At 43.5% G+C, this 14,900-nt stretch overlaps 1 protein-coding gene across 3 annotated transcripts in view; it reads left to right on the forward strand.

The window, feature by feature from the left end:
* zc3h7a (zinc finger CCCH-type containing 7A) overlaps positions 1 to 14,900 on the forward strand; it is a 103,302-nt gene that overhangs the window by 11,452 nt on the left and 76,950 nt on the right. The window contains exon 1 of one of the 3 annotated variants that reach the window (XM_078240754.1): positions 3,477 to 3,654. The exons of 1 other annotated variant lie outside the window; for it this stretch is intronic. The gene's annotated coding sequence lies outside the window, so the exon portion shown is untranslated. Of the gene's footprint in view, positions 1 to 3,476; positions 3,655 to 3,835; positions 4,014 to 14,900 lie in introns of those variants that run through there. One more of the 3 variants, XM_078240755.1, reaches the window with a different exon arrangement.

Genomic DNA, 14,900 nt, shown 5'->3' on the forward strand with positions numbered 1-14,900 from the left:
AATCTGAAGTCCCTATCTGCTTCAAGAAGACAACCATCATCCCTGTACCAAAGAAAAGCAAAGCAGCGTGCCTTAATGACTATCATTCGGTGGCTCTGACATCCATCATTATGAAGTGCTTCGAAAGGTTAGTCATAGCACAAATCAATTCTGGCCACCCAGACTGCCAGGATCCACTATAGTTTGCCTACCGCCGCAATAAGTCAACAGCAGACGCCACCTCCCTGGCCCTGCACTAAACCCTGGAAAACCTAGATAATAATGTCACCTATATAAGACTCCTATTTATCGACTACAGCTCAGCCTTCAACACCATTATTGCTATGAAACGCATCTCTAAACTCATGGCCTGGGCCTCGGCACCTCCCTCTGGATCCTGAACTTCCTAACTCACAGACCACAATCAGTAAGGACAGGCAACAACACCTCCTCCATGATCATCCTCAACACCGGTGCCTCACAAGGCTGTGTTCTCAGCCCCTTACTATATTTCTTATACACCTATGACTGTGTGGCCAAATTCCCCTCCAACTCTATTTTCAAGTTTGCTGACGACACCACCGTAGTGGGTCGGATCTCAAACAATGACGAGACACAGTACAGGAATGAGATAGAGACTCTCGTGAACTGGTGCGGCAACAATAATCTATCCCTCAATGTCAACAAAACGAAGGAGATAGTCATCGACTCCAGGAAGCGTAAAGGAGAACATGCCCCTGTCTACATCAAGGGGACAAAGTAGAAATGGTCGAGAGCTTCAAGTTTTTAGGTGTCCAGCTCACCAACAACCTGTCCTGGTCCCCCCATGCCGACACTATAGTTAAGAAAGCCCACCAATGCCTCAGCTTTCTCAGAAGACTAAGGAAATTTGGCATGTCAGCTACGACTCTCAGCAACTTTTACAGATACACCAAAGGAAGCATTCTTCCTGATTGTATCACAGCTTGGTATGGCTCCAGCTGTGCCCAAGACTGCAAGAAACTACAAAGGCTTGTGAACAAAGCCCAGTCCATCACTCAAACCAGCCTCCCATCCATTGACACTGTCTACATTTCCCGCTGCCTCGGAAAAGCAGCCAGCATAATTAAGGACTCCAGGCATCCCAGATATACTCTCTTCCACTTCCGTCGGGAAAAAGATACAAAAGTCTGAGGATGCGTACCAACCAAATTAAGAAAAGCTTCTTCCTTGATGCCATTAAACTTTGAATGGACCTACCTCACATTAAGTTGATCTTTCTCTACACCCTAGCTATGACTGTAACACTATATTCTGCACTCTCTCCTTTCCTTCTCTGTGAACGGTATGCTTTGTATAGTGCACAAGAAACAATACTTTTCACTGTATGCTAATACATGTGACAATAATAAATCAAATCAAATCAAAACGAAATCAGATCAAAATCAAATCAAACCTTCTGACAAAATGGCACTTGCAACGACTTGGAAGAGGGTCATGAGCAGCTGACGTGAGGAGCTACAGAAGAATGGAGCATTTGATTTGGTTTGCTCATGTGGATGCTGGATTTCCAAGCCTTTGACACCTCTGGACAGAGATTCAGACAAACACCTGTCTTTTGACTCCCATACAGCAGTTCCCCAGAGAAAGATCTAACTTCAAACATCTGAACTTCAGAGAAAGAGACCTTTCTGGTGTCTAATCTTCAGAGAGAGAGAAAGAGCTACTTCTCTCTACAGCTCCCAAACAACAATTGAACTGGGTCTCTCTCCATTCCATGGGCTCGTGACTGCAAGAACAACCTTCAAATGCTGGGCTGATGGCGTTGCACCTTGAAACTCCAGCACGGTGGCACAGTGGTTAGCACTGCTGCCTCACAGCGCCAGAGACCCAGGCTCAATTCCGGCCTCAGGTCACTGTCTGTTTGGAGTTTGCACATTCTCGCTGTGTCTGCGTGGGTTTCCTCCAAGTGCTCTGGTTTCCTCCCACAGTCCAAAGATATGCAGGTTAGGTTGATTGGCCATGTAAATTGATGTGTCGGGGGACTAGCAGGGTAAATGTGCGGGGTTACAGGAATAGGGCCTGGGTGGGATTGTGGTCGATGCAGACTCGATGGGCCGAGTGGCCTCCTTCTGTACTGTAGGGATTCAATGAAATGTACAAGCACATTCCAAGCTGGAAAAGGCCCTGCTTAAAGAGCAATTAAATCGAGCAACTTCCAACTTACACTTGATTTGAATGGATTATACTTTCCAATCTTAGAAAAAGATGCAGGTTAGTTTAAACACAGAGTTCTGCCTTTGCAATAGGATAATATGTTTTGCATGATTGAAGGGCCGAACGACTCATCCCTTGCTCCTATTTTATGTGTTTCTTTCTGTTATTTAATGTACCATGGTATGGCAAACGGCAATTTTGCTAAAATACCAACCGATCCCAAAACGTCGCTCATTGCAAAGTAAGGAAATTTGGCGTGTCCGCTACAACTCTCACCAACTTTTACAGATGCACCATAGAAAGCATTCTTTCTGGTTGTATTACAGCTTGGTATGGGTCTTACTCTGCACAAGACCGCAAGAAACTACAAAAGGTCATAAATGTAGCCCCATCCATCTCGCAAACCAGCCTCTCACCCATTGACTTTGTCTGCACTTCCCGCTGCCTCGGCAAAGCAGCCAGCATAATTAAGGACTCTACGCACCCCGGACATTCTCTCTTCCACCTTCTTCCGTCGGGAAATAGACACGAAAGTCTGAGGACGCGTACCAACCGACTCAAGATCAGCTTCTGTCCTGCTACCATCAGACTGTTGAATGGACTTACCTTGCATTAAGTTGATCTTTCCCTACACCCTAGCTGTGACTGTAACACTACATTCTGCACCCCCTCCTTTCCTTCTCTATGAGCGGTATGCTTTGTATAGTGCGCAAGAAACAATACTTTTCACTTTATCCCAATATATATGACAATAATAAATCAAATCTGTAACCTTCTGACGAAATAGCACTTGCAAAGGCTTGTAATAGGATCATGAGGAGCCACAGAAGAGTGGAGGATTTGATTTTTATAACCGAAGGTTTAACGTTTATTTATTCAAGTTTAAACCTTTGGTTATAAAATAGGGAACCATGCAGTTTGCAATGAGGGACATTTTCGGATCAGTTGGTATTTTAGCAGAGTTGCAGTTTGCCATACCATGGTTGGGATGTGAGAACATTTGAGACTTTAAAAAAATGCACAGCTTTGTAGACAAACATGTTCTTTGTTTTTGAACCACTGCAAACCTCCTTGCAATGCGAATCTGAAGCTAGACAAAAAACAGGTTTCTGCTCCGACTGGCCTGATTGCAGCAGAAAGAAATTGAGTTGGACAGGGAGTTTTAAAGTGATTACATGTCTATACATTTCGGACCGTAATGCAATAACCAACCCACTTTTCTCAGTTGCGATTAATGTTAGCTGGCCAGGTTTTGAGTTTTCCTGCACAGTGCTACTTGCAATGTTTGAGCTCTCCGTCGCACTGTAGGCGGCGGTTGTTACTGACAGCGAGGATTGAGAAAAGACACGTTACTGCTCCAGGGGAGAAAATAAAACAAGGTGCATGCAGCAAGAGTGGTGGGCAGGAGAGAAGCATAGGGCAGAAAGACAACTGGGGTAAAAATAAAACTGGGGTGGTGAGCAAGTACATTGGAGATAGGTAAGTGCATTCATCCCACTGTTGTATTTTTTTTGAAAAGGGGGGGGGCAAATTAAATCAGTTTCACCCTCCCTCCTCTTTGTTTTGCAACCAAGGTTTGCATGAGGAGGGTCAAAAGTTTTGCAATCCGTGCACCCACCCTCTCCAAAGCGCGTCCCGGGGCAACTTTGCAGCAGTCCCAGCGCGAGCCGCCGGGCAAAAAAAAAAGCGGCCCCTAGCAACCGCGGCCGGGGCCCCCCTGGCAACCGCGGCCGGGCCCCCCGCCCTGGCAACCGCGGCCGGGGCCGCAGAGGAGGTGGAGGTTCGGCGGGACTAGGGCCGCTCCGGGCGGCCGGGCTTGCTGGATTCGCTCGGAGACGGTGAGTAAGATGGGGGCGGGTTAAGTAAAGCCTCCCCTGCTCCTCTCCGGGGTGGCGGGGGAAAAGGCCTCGGGATCTCTCTCTCTCCGCTCTCGGTGTGGGAACCCGCGTCTCCACCGGCCCCCTCGGTTGCTGCTGACAAAGCGCCCACCACAAGGCCGCAAAGCCCCGGGCTGTAGTTAGGGGCCCACCGAGTAGCGGCAACGCACCCCGGATCCAGCTTTGTGCTTTGCTTGAGGGTATTGGCTGTTTTGCCTGCTGTTGTATTCAACATCCCCCTTCCCCCACTTAAAGTGTCTGAAAATTTTGGATGATATATTTTCAAATTTTTAGTGCTGTTCTTGTGTTATTATTCTGCATTTGAAATGGAAGTTTTTAAGTTTATTTATCAGTGTCACTATTAGGCTTACATTAACACTGCAATGAAGTTACTGTGAAAATCTGTTAGTGTTTTGCCTGCTGCTGTAAACATCCCCTTCCCCCACTTAAAGTGTCTGAAATTTTTTGGGTGACATATTTTCCAACCTGTAGTATGGTTCTCATGTCATTCTGCAAGTTATATATTTGAAATGGAAGTTTTTAAGTTTATTGATTAGTGTCACAAGTAGACTTAACGTTCACACTGCAATGAAGTTGCTGTGAAAATCTGGTTACTGTTTTGCCTGTTGCTGTGCTCACATTCCTTCACAGTAGCAGGCAAAACATCAAACCCGTTGATGGAATCATAGAATCCCACAGTGCAGAAGGAGGCCATTCGGCTCATCAAGACTGCACCGACCACAATCCCACCCAGGCCCTATCCCATTAATTTACCCTAGCTAGTTCCCCAGGCACTAAGGGGTAATTTAGCATAGCCAATCCACCTAACCTGTAATGGGCAGGACTTGGTGCAAGTTACGCTAAGGGCTTTGGATAAATTCAAGTTACGGAGAATAAGGTGTACAGTATACAACTGTACAGTGGTAATTTATCAATAGAAATACTAGTTAGAGCATCTGCGCAAAACAGTGGTTCAAATCCCAGATCTGCTGGTATGTTTTCGTGAAGATTAATATTTATGATTGGACTATTATTAGAAAGTTAAATATGTGTGTACTAGTTTTCTTAGTATTTCGAGATCAAGGGCAATAGGATAAGTAAAAAAAAATCTTTCCTTTGTTTAATCTAATATGACAACTTGTACAGAGTACATTCTAAATGGACAAGGATTCCTGCAGTAGCTCCTTTCCCACCCCCCCTTCCCACCCAATAGGTATTATTGCTACCATGCCATAGATGACAGAATAAGCCTCGATGATCTCTGGCCCTGGGCAACATTTATCCACTTGGAGAACCAACTTCTTCCAGGGGTACTTGAAGGGTTCAGTGATCATCTGGTCTGGAGTCGCAGATCAGTTGAAAGGGGTTGAAATCACTTGGTTTGCTTTTAGTGAGACACACGAGAATGTGTTTGTGTAAAATTAATTTGTCTACTATTTTGCCAAACTATTTGGAATAAGTTAATGTTGTCATTAAAGTAATGGGCAGAGGATTTTGATTCGGATATGTTCATAATATTAGTGATTTCAACCCAGTAATTTGTATGACTAATTTTTAAAAAATGTTCATTTTATATAGCATCTTTCATGACCTCAGGCCTTTATTAGCCTTTGCAGTCAATGAGATGTAATTAAGGAAGCACAGCAAAGAGATTAATACTTCAATAATTAGTTGTAAAGAGGATAAATATTGGCCAGAATATGAGTATAATGTCCCTCCCTTCCCAGTAGTGAACACGCACATTTTTGTGGCCATCTGAGATGGTATGAGGAATCTGTTGATTGTGCCTCTGACGTGAAGTATTTCCTTAGTGTAAACCCAGTTTGTGTGCTTTGTGGGATTCAAACCCATAACCTTTTGACTTTGACTTTGTTGCTGTCAGCTAATAGAAGCAAAATACTTGTATTCTAATAGCATCTATCGTGGCCTTAAGATGTCCTGAAGCACTTCAAAGACATTGGAATAATTATGAAGTGTGGTCACTACTGTAATTGTAGAAAGGTTGTTGCATAGAAGTGGGCTAATCAGCCTGTTGTCTCTCTGGAGGGGCAATTTATCTAGGTTCATTCTCCCACTTTCTCCCCAGAGACCTGCTCTTTCTTTTCAGATAATCCAATTCCTCCTTAAATGCCTTGATTGAAGTTGCTTCCATCACGCTGTCAGGCGGCACATTCCCGATCCACTTGCTGTGTGTAAAAGTTTTTTCTCATGTTGCTGTTGCTTCTTTTACCAATTGCTTTAAATCTATGTTCTCTTGCAAGTAAAGTTTATTTATTAGTCATAAGTAGGCTTGCATTAACATTGCAATGAAGTTACTGTGAAAATCATTGATCCTCTCACCAAGGGGAACAATTCTTCCCCATCTACTCTGTCCAGACCTCTCATGATTTTGTATATTCTACAAATCTCTTTCCAAAACAGTCCCAACCTCTCCGGTCCATCTACATAATTAAAGTTCCTACCCTTGGAGCTATTTTTGTTCATCCTTCCTCCAATTTCTCTGATACCTTTACATCTTTCCTAAAGTGTAGCGCTCAGAACTGGACCCAGTACACTAGTTGAGGCTGAAGCAGTGTTCTATACAAGTTGAACATTCCTTGTTTTTGTACTCTGTTCCCCTAATAATGAAGCCTAGGATGTTATAGTTTGGGCCCTGCTGGCAGAGAGCGTGCTGACTAAAATAGGACCCAAAGAGCTCTATTGTGAGCTCAAACTACTGAAGGAATAATTTCAAAAGAATCGTAATCTCATGCTTTCACCTTCTGCTGGCACCTTCAATGACTTATGCACATATTCGTCAGGGTCCCTCTGCTTCTGTGCCCCATGTTCTTCCAAACCAAATGAAACACGTGTGGAGTTTGCACGTTCTTCCCGTGTCTGCGTGGATTTCCTCCGGGTGCTCCAGTTTCCTCCCACAGTCTGAAAGACGTGCTGGTTAGGTGCATTGGCCATGCTAAATTCTCCCTCAGTGCACCCAATCAGGCGCTGGAGTGTGGCGACTTGGGGATTTTCATTGTAACTTCATTACAGTGTTAATGGAACCCTACTTGTGACACTAATAAAAAAAAAGACTTCACACTTTTCTGCAGTCAATTTCATTTGCCACTTGTCCACCCATTTTAATACAGCTCTGTTAACTTAGTTTGTCTGTACGCGGCTTCCGCCTGACCTGCTGAGCATTTCCGGCATTTTCTGTTTTTATTTTGTTTTAAATGCTGTGGTATTTTGTTTGTGTGAATGCAGCAGCCAGTTGTATGTACACAGTAATGTTCTCCAAACATTGAAACCAGACAATACTCTTAAGAAGTGGTCTTATAATTCTTATGATGCAAATGGAGTTGCTTTGCCAGTTTTTCTTTATTGTGCATAATAGTCGGTGGAAAAGTAGAGCTGGATGTGATCAGCATACAAGTGAAAAGTGACCCAGTCGTGTGTGCGTGCGTGTGAATGGAGTGCTGGCATACTTCAGAGCTGATCTTGTGTGGGCAGAAAGAGAAAGTGTACAAGTACCCGCTCTGTTAGACAAAGAAGTGGACTAAGGGCTTGCCAATCCATTGACTCTGAGTGCTGCTGAACTGAGGATCTTTAACCCAATGAGGCTCGTAATGACCCCTCTGCCAATGAAAGATGTGTTTGCTTCCTATGTCCCTCTCCTACAATTTTGTGACATGATGAAAGTTGTGTTGAGGTGTGAAGTTTACATTTGGATATATCTGGATATCAAAAGATTTAAAGATGTTCTTACCACTGAAGCTGTACAACCTTGTGCACTTTGGAAATCTGGAGTGCAGATTGGATTTGAAGTACCCCTTCCTTTGCCTATTCATTCTGTTACCCCTAGTGCCTTCCACAGTCATTGCATCTTAAATTTGCCGTTATTCTGGTCCAGCTATGATTTGTAACATTGATCTGTCACTGATTCGAGTTCTATTGCTTTGGAAAGTAATAATGTATTTTTTTGTATTGAAATAATGATCTCAAAGAACTGGATGGCTGAGTAGGTCAGTGACCTTACTTGCAGCCCTAGGATATGGTTTTCATAGAATCCTACAGTGCAGAAGGAGGCCATTCGGCCCATCAAGTCTGCACTGACCACACACCCACCCAGCCCGTATCCCTGTAACCCCTTGCATTTATCCTTTCTAGTCCCCCTGACACTAAGGGGCAATTTAGCATGGCCAATCCATCTAATCCGCACATCTTTGGACTGTGGGAGGAAACCGGAGCACCTGGAGGAAACCCACGCAGATACAGGGAGAACGTGCAGGCTCCACACAGACAGTGACCCAAGCCGGGAATCGAACCTGGATCCCTGGCGCTGTGAGGCAGCAGTGCTTGCCACTGTGCCGTCCCACTGTGCCACCCCTTTGAATGCAGCCCAAAAGTTTTGGCTGCAATTTTATTTCCCAGGTCCAATAGTGCCTTGTGAAATTTATTTCCACCTATCTTAATGATGTTTGGTACACAGCACAACACAACAAAATTAATTGTGATAATTGGTACCCTCATTTATCCCATGAGGTTGGTTTGTGTACAGATGTTTTCTTTTTATTATCTGTTCTTGGGATGTGGACCTTGCTGGCAGCAGGGCCAGCATTTGTTGCACATCCCCAGCTGCCCTTAAGAATGTGGTGGTGAGCTGCTGCCTTGAATTGCTGCAGTCCATCTGATCTGATTTGAATGATTATTGTCACATGTATTGGAATACCGTGAAAAGTATTGTTTCTTGCGTACTATGCAGACAAAGCATACCGTTCATAGAATACATAGGGGAGAAGGAAAGAAGAAGGTGCAGAATATAGTGTTGCAGTTACAGATAGGGTGAAGAGAAAGACTAGCTTAACATTCAAAAGTCTGTAGGTACACCCACAGTGCTGTTCCATTTATTACGAGGGCAGTAGGATTAGCATGTTGATGAAGAGTACCGGGTGCTCTGTTTTGACTTGTGTGTCCTCCTGTAGATTTATTTGGAGGCTTCCACTTATTGTGATCAGTAACGTTCAGGACTGATGGAGAACATGGAAATCCAGTTTTCCTCCAATGGGCAGAAGTAAAGAACAATAAGGGGATTGGAAACCCTTAAGTGTGATATTATTTGCTAATGCTGCAGATGTTCTAATGAAAGATCATGTCAGCATGATCCTTCATTAGAACACCTGAAACATTAACTCTTTCCTCAGATGCTGTCTGATCTCAGCATTTTCTGGTGTTTTCCATGCTTGTTTCAGATTTCCAGCTTCTGCAATATTTTGCCTTTTGTGGATGTGTGATTATTTGATTTAGCTGGGGCCTCCACCTACAGGGGAAATAAGTACCTGTGGGCTTATTGCTTAAAAGCCCCTAAAGGCCACTTCAAGCAGTGGGTAAAGCTCTTAGCAGCTAGTGAAAACAAGGAGGGTACAGACTGTCCACGTGCACAGTTAATCAGATTGATAGCAGATACAGTTAATTTGAACATCATTTCTAGCGGCAGTTGTGCTTCAGTTATTTTTCTTGGCAGAATGCAAAATGCATTTAAACCTGCTGCAGGGAAATGATATCTAACTCAGGATGTCTTCTATTTTGTGCAGCATTTGTAGAGTTGGCACTGAACTCTTAAATCAATGAGTTTCCTATTACTGAATATAAATTACACTAATAGCATTTCCCTCTGTCCCATATGTTGCCTTGTGTCTAACTTTATTTACATACGTTCTGTTTTGCTTCAGCACTGTGTTCTGTTGAACAGTGTAGGGATAACAATGTTCAGTTGTTTGTGCTAGTTTGGGTTTTGTCGTTTTCACGTCCCTGTATGTAGGATATTTTACCAGTCCAAAACCGCACTTGAGTAATTCAGGCTTTCAGTTTGTTTTTGATTTGGTCATTATTGCATTCAAGGACTGGCAAGATTTGTCAAGGTGTGGATTTCAATACTATTAGCAGTAGATTTTATCAAATGGCCATAGAGAGCATTGAGAAGTGTGTTTAAGTGGCACCGTCGTTAGCGCTGCTGCCTAGTGGCACCAGGGACCCAGGTTCAATTCCCGGCTTGGGTCACCATCTGTGCAGAGTCTGCACGTTCTCCCTGTGTCTGCGTGGGTTTCCTCCCACAGTCCAAAGACGTGCTGGTTAGGTGCATCGACCATGCTAAATTCTCCCTCAATGTACCCGAACAGGTGCCGGAGTGTGGCGACTAGGGGATTTTCACAGTAACTTCATTGCAATGTTAATGTAAGCTGACTTGTGACATTAATAAATAAACTAAACTTTAGGATTTGAAATACGTTTCCTGTCTTGCTCCATTTGAATGCTGTAATAGTGCTGGAAATACAGTTAGATGTGATATCATCAAACTACACAGTGTTTTAATTTCATAAACATGAAAGCAACTGAAGCGGTTCTTTCGAGCTTTTGCTGCACATTGTTGAGTGCTAAAACAAAGACCAGTCTTTTGATTCGGATAGGGATAGAGTGCTGTTGAATGAACAGGAATGGGAAATTTCCCACTTTAGCACCCGTTGGTAAGCATTCAGATGACCCAAACTGTATGCAAAGTAAATCCCCCTCCTGTTGGGCCTAACCCCGAAGGGGCATACTGTATGTATTACACCATTGAGAAACTTTCACCAAATGTTTTGGTCTTCAAGCGAGATTGCTAAATTGTGGAATATTATAGGCACTTTGGTCAGACCTATAACCCCTGAAATAATCTGCTTTGGTTAGTATCAGGCCTTTAGTTCCTGTTTTGTTCTGTTTGGTTTGAATGAAAGATGATGCTTATGAGGTTTCCGTGTTCAAGGGGGCATTGGATTGTTGTTTGAAAAGGAAGAATGTGCAGAGTAGTGGGGAAATGTGGGATCGGGGAAGGCACTTAGTACTTGTTGTTAAAGTTTTAAAGTTTATTTGTTAGTGTCACAAATAGGCTTACATTAATTAACACTGCAATGAAGTTTCTGTGAAAATCCCCTAGTCGCCACGTTCAGGTGCCTGTTCGGGTACACTGAGGGAGAATTTAGCACGGCCAATGCACCTAACCAGCGCGCTTTCGGACTGTAGGAAGAAACCGGAGGAAACCCACCAGACATGGTGGAGAAAGTGCAGACTCTGCATAGTGATCCGAGCCAGGAATTGAACCCGGGTCCCTGGCACTGTGAGGCAGCAGTGCTAACCACTGTGCTGCCCCATACTTGAAAGAGCGAGTGCAGAAATAATGGGTAGAATGGTCTCCTGTGCTGTAACAGTTTGGTAATGTGTGCTGGTATTTTTAGAACTTTTTTTGTGCCTGGGATGTTGCTAGTCTTTCATTCTGCATTATTTTTCTGTTATGCAACAAAAAAGCCTCTAAATAACAGCAAGATTTGCATTCTTTGTTACGTGATATTCATTTCCTCAAGGAACAAACTAACACAGTACCTAGATGCCTAATGCATTTAAAGTAATCTGAATACAATGTAGTTGTACAATTCTTGATCTCTTTGTTGCCCTGCTGTTGCACATTAAAAACCTTTTGATTTGTTTCACTGTATCCATGAATGAGATGGACCTAGATGAGTATCTGCCAGGAGTTTTGAAGGATCTTGTCAAAATTAATATGTTTGTATTTTTTTTTCAAGTATTGAAGGGTGGCACAGTGATTAGCACTGCTGCCTCACAGCACCAGGGCCCTGGGTTCAATTCTGGCCTCGGGTGACTGTGTGGAGTTTGCACATTTTACCCGTGTCTGCATGGGTTTCCTCCCTCAGTCCAAAGATGTGCAGGTTAGGTGGACTGGCCGTGCTAAATTGCCTCTTAGTGTCAGGGGGATTAGTGGGGTAAATATGTGGGGATAGGGCCTGGGTGGGTTCGTTGTTGGTGCAGACTCAATGGGCCGAATGCCTCCTTCTGCACTGTAAGAATTCTGTGATTCTACGCGACCTAATTGCAGCATATGCCATCACTCCACTCAAACAGATTCTGTTCTTTCCTACATAATGTGTTAAATTTTCAGTGATGGGCTGGTGCATGCATATTTTGTTAAATCCTTGTTGATATAAATATTATACACACAGAACATACCTTGTGAAGGCAAAGTTGCGTTGGCCAGAATTCCCCAAGCTTGTCATTTAAAGCACATGACTGTGACGTGCTGGCTAGATCAAATTCTTATTGCATATCACAATTTGCAGTGTTTGTTTCCCAGTCCATTTGGTAAGGAATGGAGCTGTACAATTCCAGTTGTTTCTGTTCCTGTTTGCAGAGTAGCTCTTGAGTCTATTGTTGTATTGCCTAATGAGCAAATGTAACAGATCTCATGGCATTCCTTGCTTACGGTAAATTGATTGATAGGCTGCTTTGTAAGGATGGCAGTGCTTTACAATGAAATGCAGAATGATTGTTCCGTGAAGGTCGAGCTTTGTCTCTTTAAAATCACAGCGAACTTTGTAGATGGGAATGTTTTGATTAGTTTCAGGTTCAAAAGCGCACAGGATTTAAGATTGTTTTGCATCTGTAACAAAAATGATGTCGATCAGTGCTGGGTCCTCTACTATTTGTGATTTTTATCAATGACTTGGAGGAGGGGGCTGAAGGATGATTCAGTAAATTTGCTGATGATACCAAGATTGGTGGAGTAGTGGATGAGGTGGAGGGCTGTTGTAGGCTGCAAAGGGACATTGATAGGATGCAGAGCTGGGCCGAAAAATGGCAGATGGAGTTTAACACTGATAAGTGCGAGGTGATTCATTTTGGTAGAACAAATTTGAATGCGGATTACAGGGTCAATGGCAGGGTTCTGAGGAATGTGGAGGAACAGAGAGATCTTGGGGTTCATATCATAGGTTGCCACTCAAGTGGATAGAGCCGTGAAGAAGGCCTATAGTGTGTTAGCATTTATTAACAGGGGGTTTGAGTTTAAGAGCCGTGGGGTTATGCTGCAACTGTATAGGACCTTGGTGAGACCACATTTGGAATATTGTGTGCAGTTCTGGTCACCTCACAATAAGAAGGATGTGGAAGCATTGGAGAGAGTGCAGAGGAGATTTACCAGGATGCTGCCTGGTTTGGAGGGTCGGTCTTATGAGGAAAGGTTGAGGGAGCTAGGGCTTTTCTCTTTAGAGCGGAGGAGGATGAGAGGCGACTTAATAGAGGTTTATAAGATGATGAGGGGGATAGATAGTGGACTTTCAGAGACTATTTCCTCAGGTGGATGTAGCTGTTACTAGGGGGCATAACTATAAGGTTCATGGTGGGAGATATAGGAAGGATGTCCGAAGTAAGTTCTTTACTCAGAGAGTGGTTGGGGTGTGGAATTGGTCTGCCTGCTGTGATAGTGGAGTCGGACACTTTAGGAACTTTCAAGCGGTTATTGGATAGGCACATGGAGCACACCAGAATGATGGGGAGTGGGATAGCTTGATCTTGCTTTTGGACATAGCTCGGCACAACATCGAGGGCCGAAGGACCTGTACTGTGCTGTACTGTTCTATGTTCTATGTCTGCCTTTTCGCTGCATTTAAAGAATTTATGGTGTATTGTGGAAATTTTTGCTCATGTTAGGCCTAATATTTACTTTCATTATGGTGCAACTTAGCCTTTGCATTTGTTTATTAATCATTGACATCGTGATCTGTTATCTTGTATAATAATTCAGCAAGTTACTTTTATATTTGAAAAAAAATGTTCTATTTTCCACGAGGGTAGATGTGAAACTTTTTGGCCCTTCTGCACTCCACGTTTTAGTAGAAATTGTGGAACACCAGGAAGAGCCTGTTTTAATAGCTTAAAATATTTTTTAAAGGTTTTGTTTTGCTTATTCTGTTCACTGGTCATGAACTTTCTGATAGCTGCTTAAACTGACATTTTAATTATTGTATGATTTGTTTTCATAATGATTAAAATTGCACGGTATGGATGTGGTTTCTGTTGTAACAGTAGAGAAGAATGCAGAATGCTTAAATTAATTGATCACGATTCCTGTTAACATATCCCAAGTGTCTATCTGAAAGAGATACATAGAACATAGAACAGTACAGCACAGAACAGGCCCTTCGGCCCATGATATTGTGCCGAGCTCTATCTGAAACCAAGATCAAGCTATCCCACTCCCTATCATCCTGGTGTGCTCCATGTGCCTATCCAATAACCGCTTAAATGTTCCTAAAGTGTCTGACTCCACTATCACTGCAGGCAGTCCATTCCACACCCCAACCACTCTCTGCGTAAAGAACCTACCTCTGATATCCTTCCTGTATCTCCCACCACGAACCCTATAGTTATACCCCCTTGTAATAGCTCCATCCACCCGAGGAAATAGTCTTTGAACGTTCACTCTATCTATCCCCTTCATCATTTTATAAACCTCTATTAAGTCACCCCTCAGCCTCCTCCGCTCCAGAGAGAACAGCCCTAGCTCCCTCAACCTTTCCTCATAAGACCTACCCTCCAAACCAGGCAGCATCCTGGTAAATCTCCTCTGCACTCTTTCCAGCGCTTCCACATCCTTCTTATAGTGAGGTGACCAGAACTGCACACAATATTCCAAATGTGGTCTCACCAAGGTCCTGTACAGTTGCAGCATAACCCCACGGCTCTTAAACTCCAACCCCCTGTTAATCAAAGCTAACACACTATAGGCCTTCTTCACAGCTCTATCCACTTGAGTGGCAACCTTTAGAGATCTGTGGATATAGACCCCAAGATCTCTCTGTTCCTCCACAGTCTTCAGAACCCTACCTTTGACCCTGTAATCCACATTTAAATTAGTCCTCCCAAAATGAATCACCTCACATTTATCAGGGTTAAACTCCATTTGCCATTTTTCAGCCCAGCTTTGCATCCTATCTATGTCTCTTTGCAGCCTACAACAGCCCTCCACCTCATCCACTGCTCCAA

The sequence above is a fragment of the Mustelus asterias genome, chromosome 23 (genome assembly GCF_964213995.1).
Source record: "Mustelus asterias chromosome 23, sMusAst1.hap1.1, whole genome shotgun sequence".
Classification (NCBI taxonomy): Eukaryota; Metazoa; Chordata; class Chondrichthyes; order Carcharhiniformes; family Triakidae; genus Mustelus; species Mustelus asterias.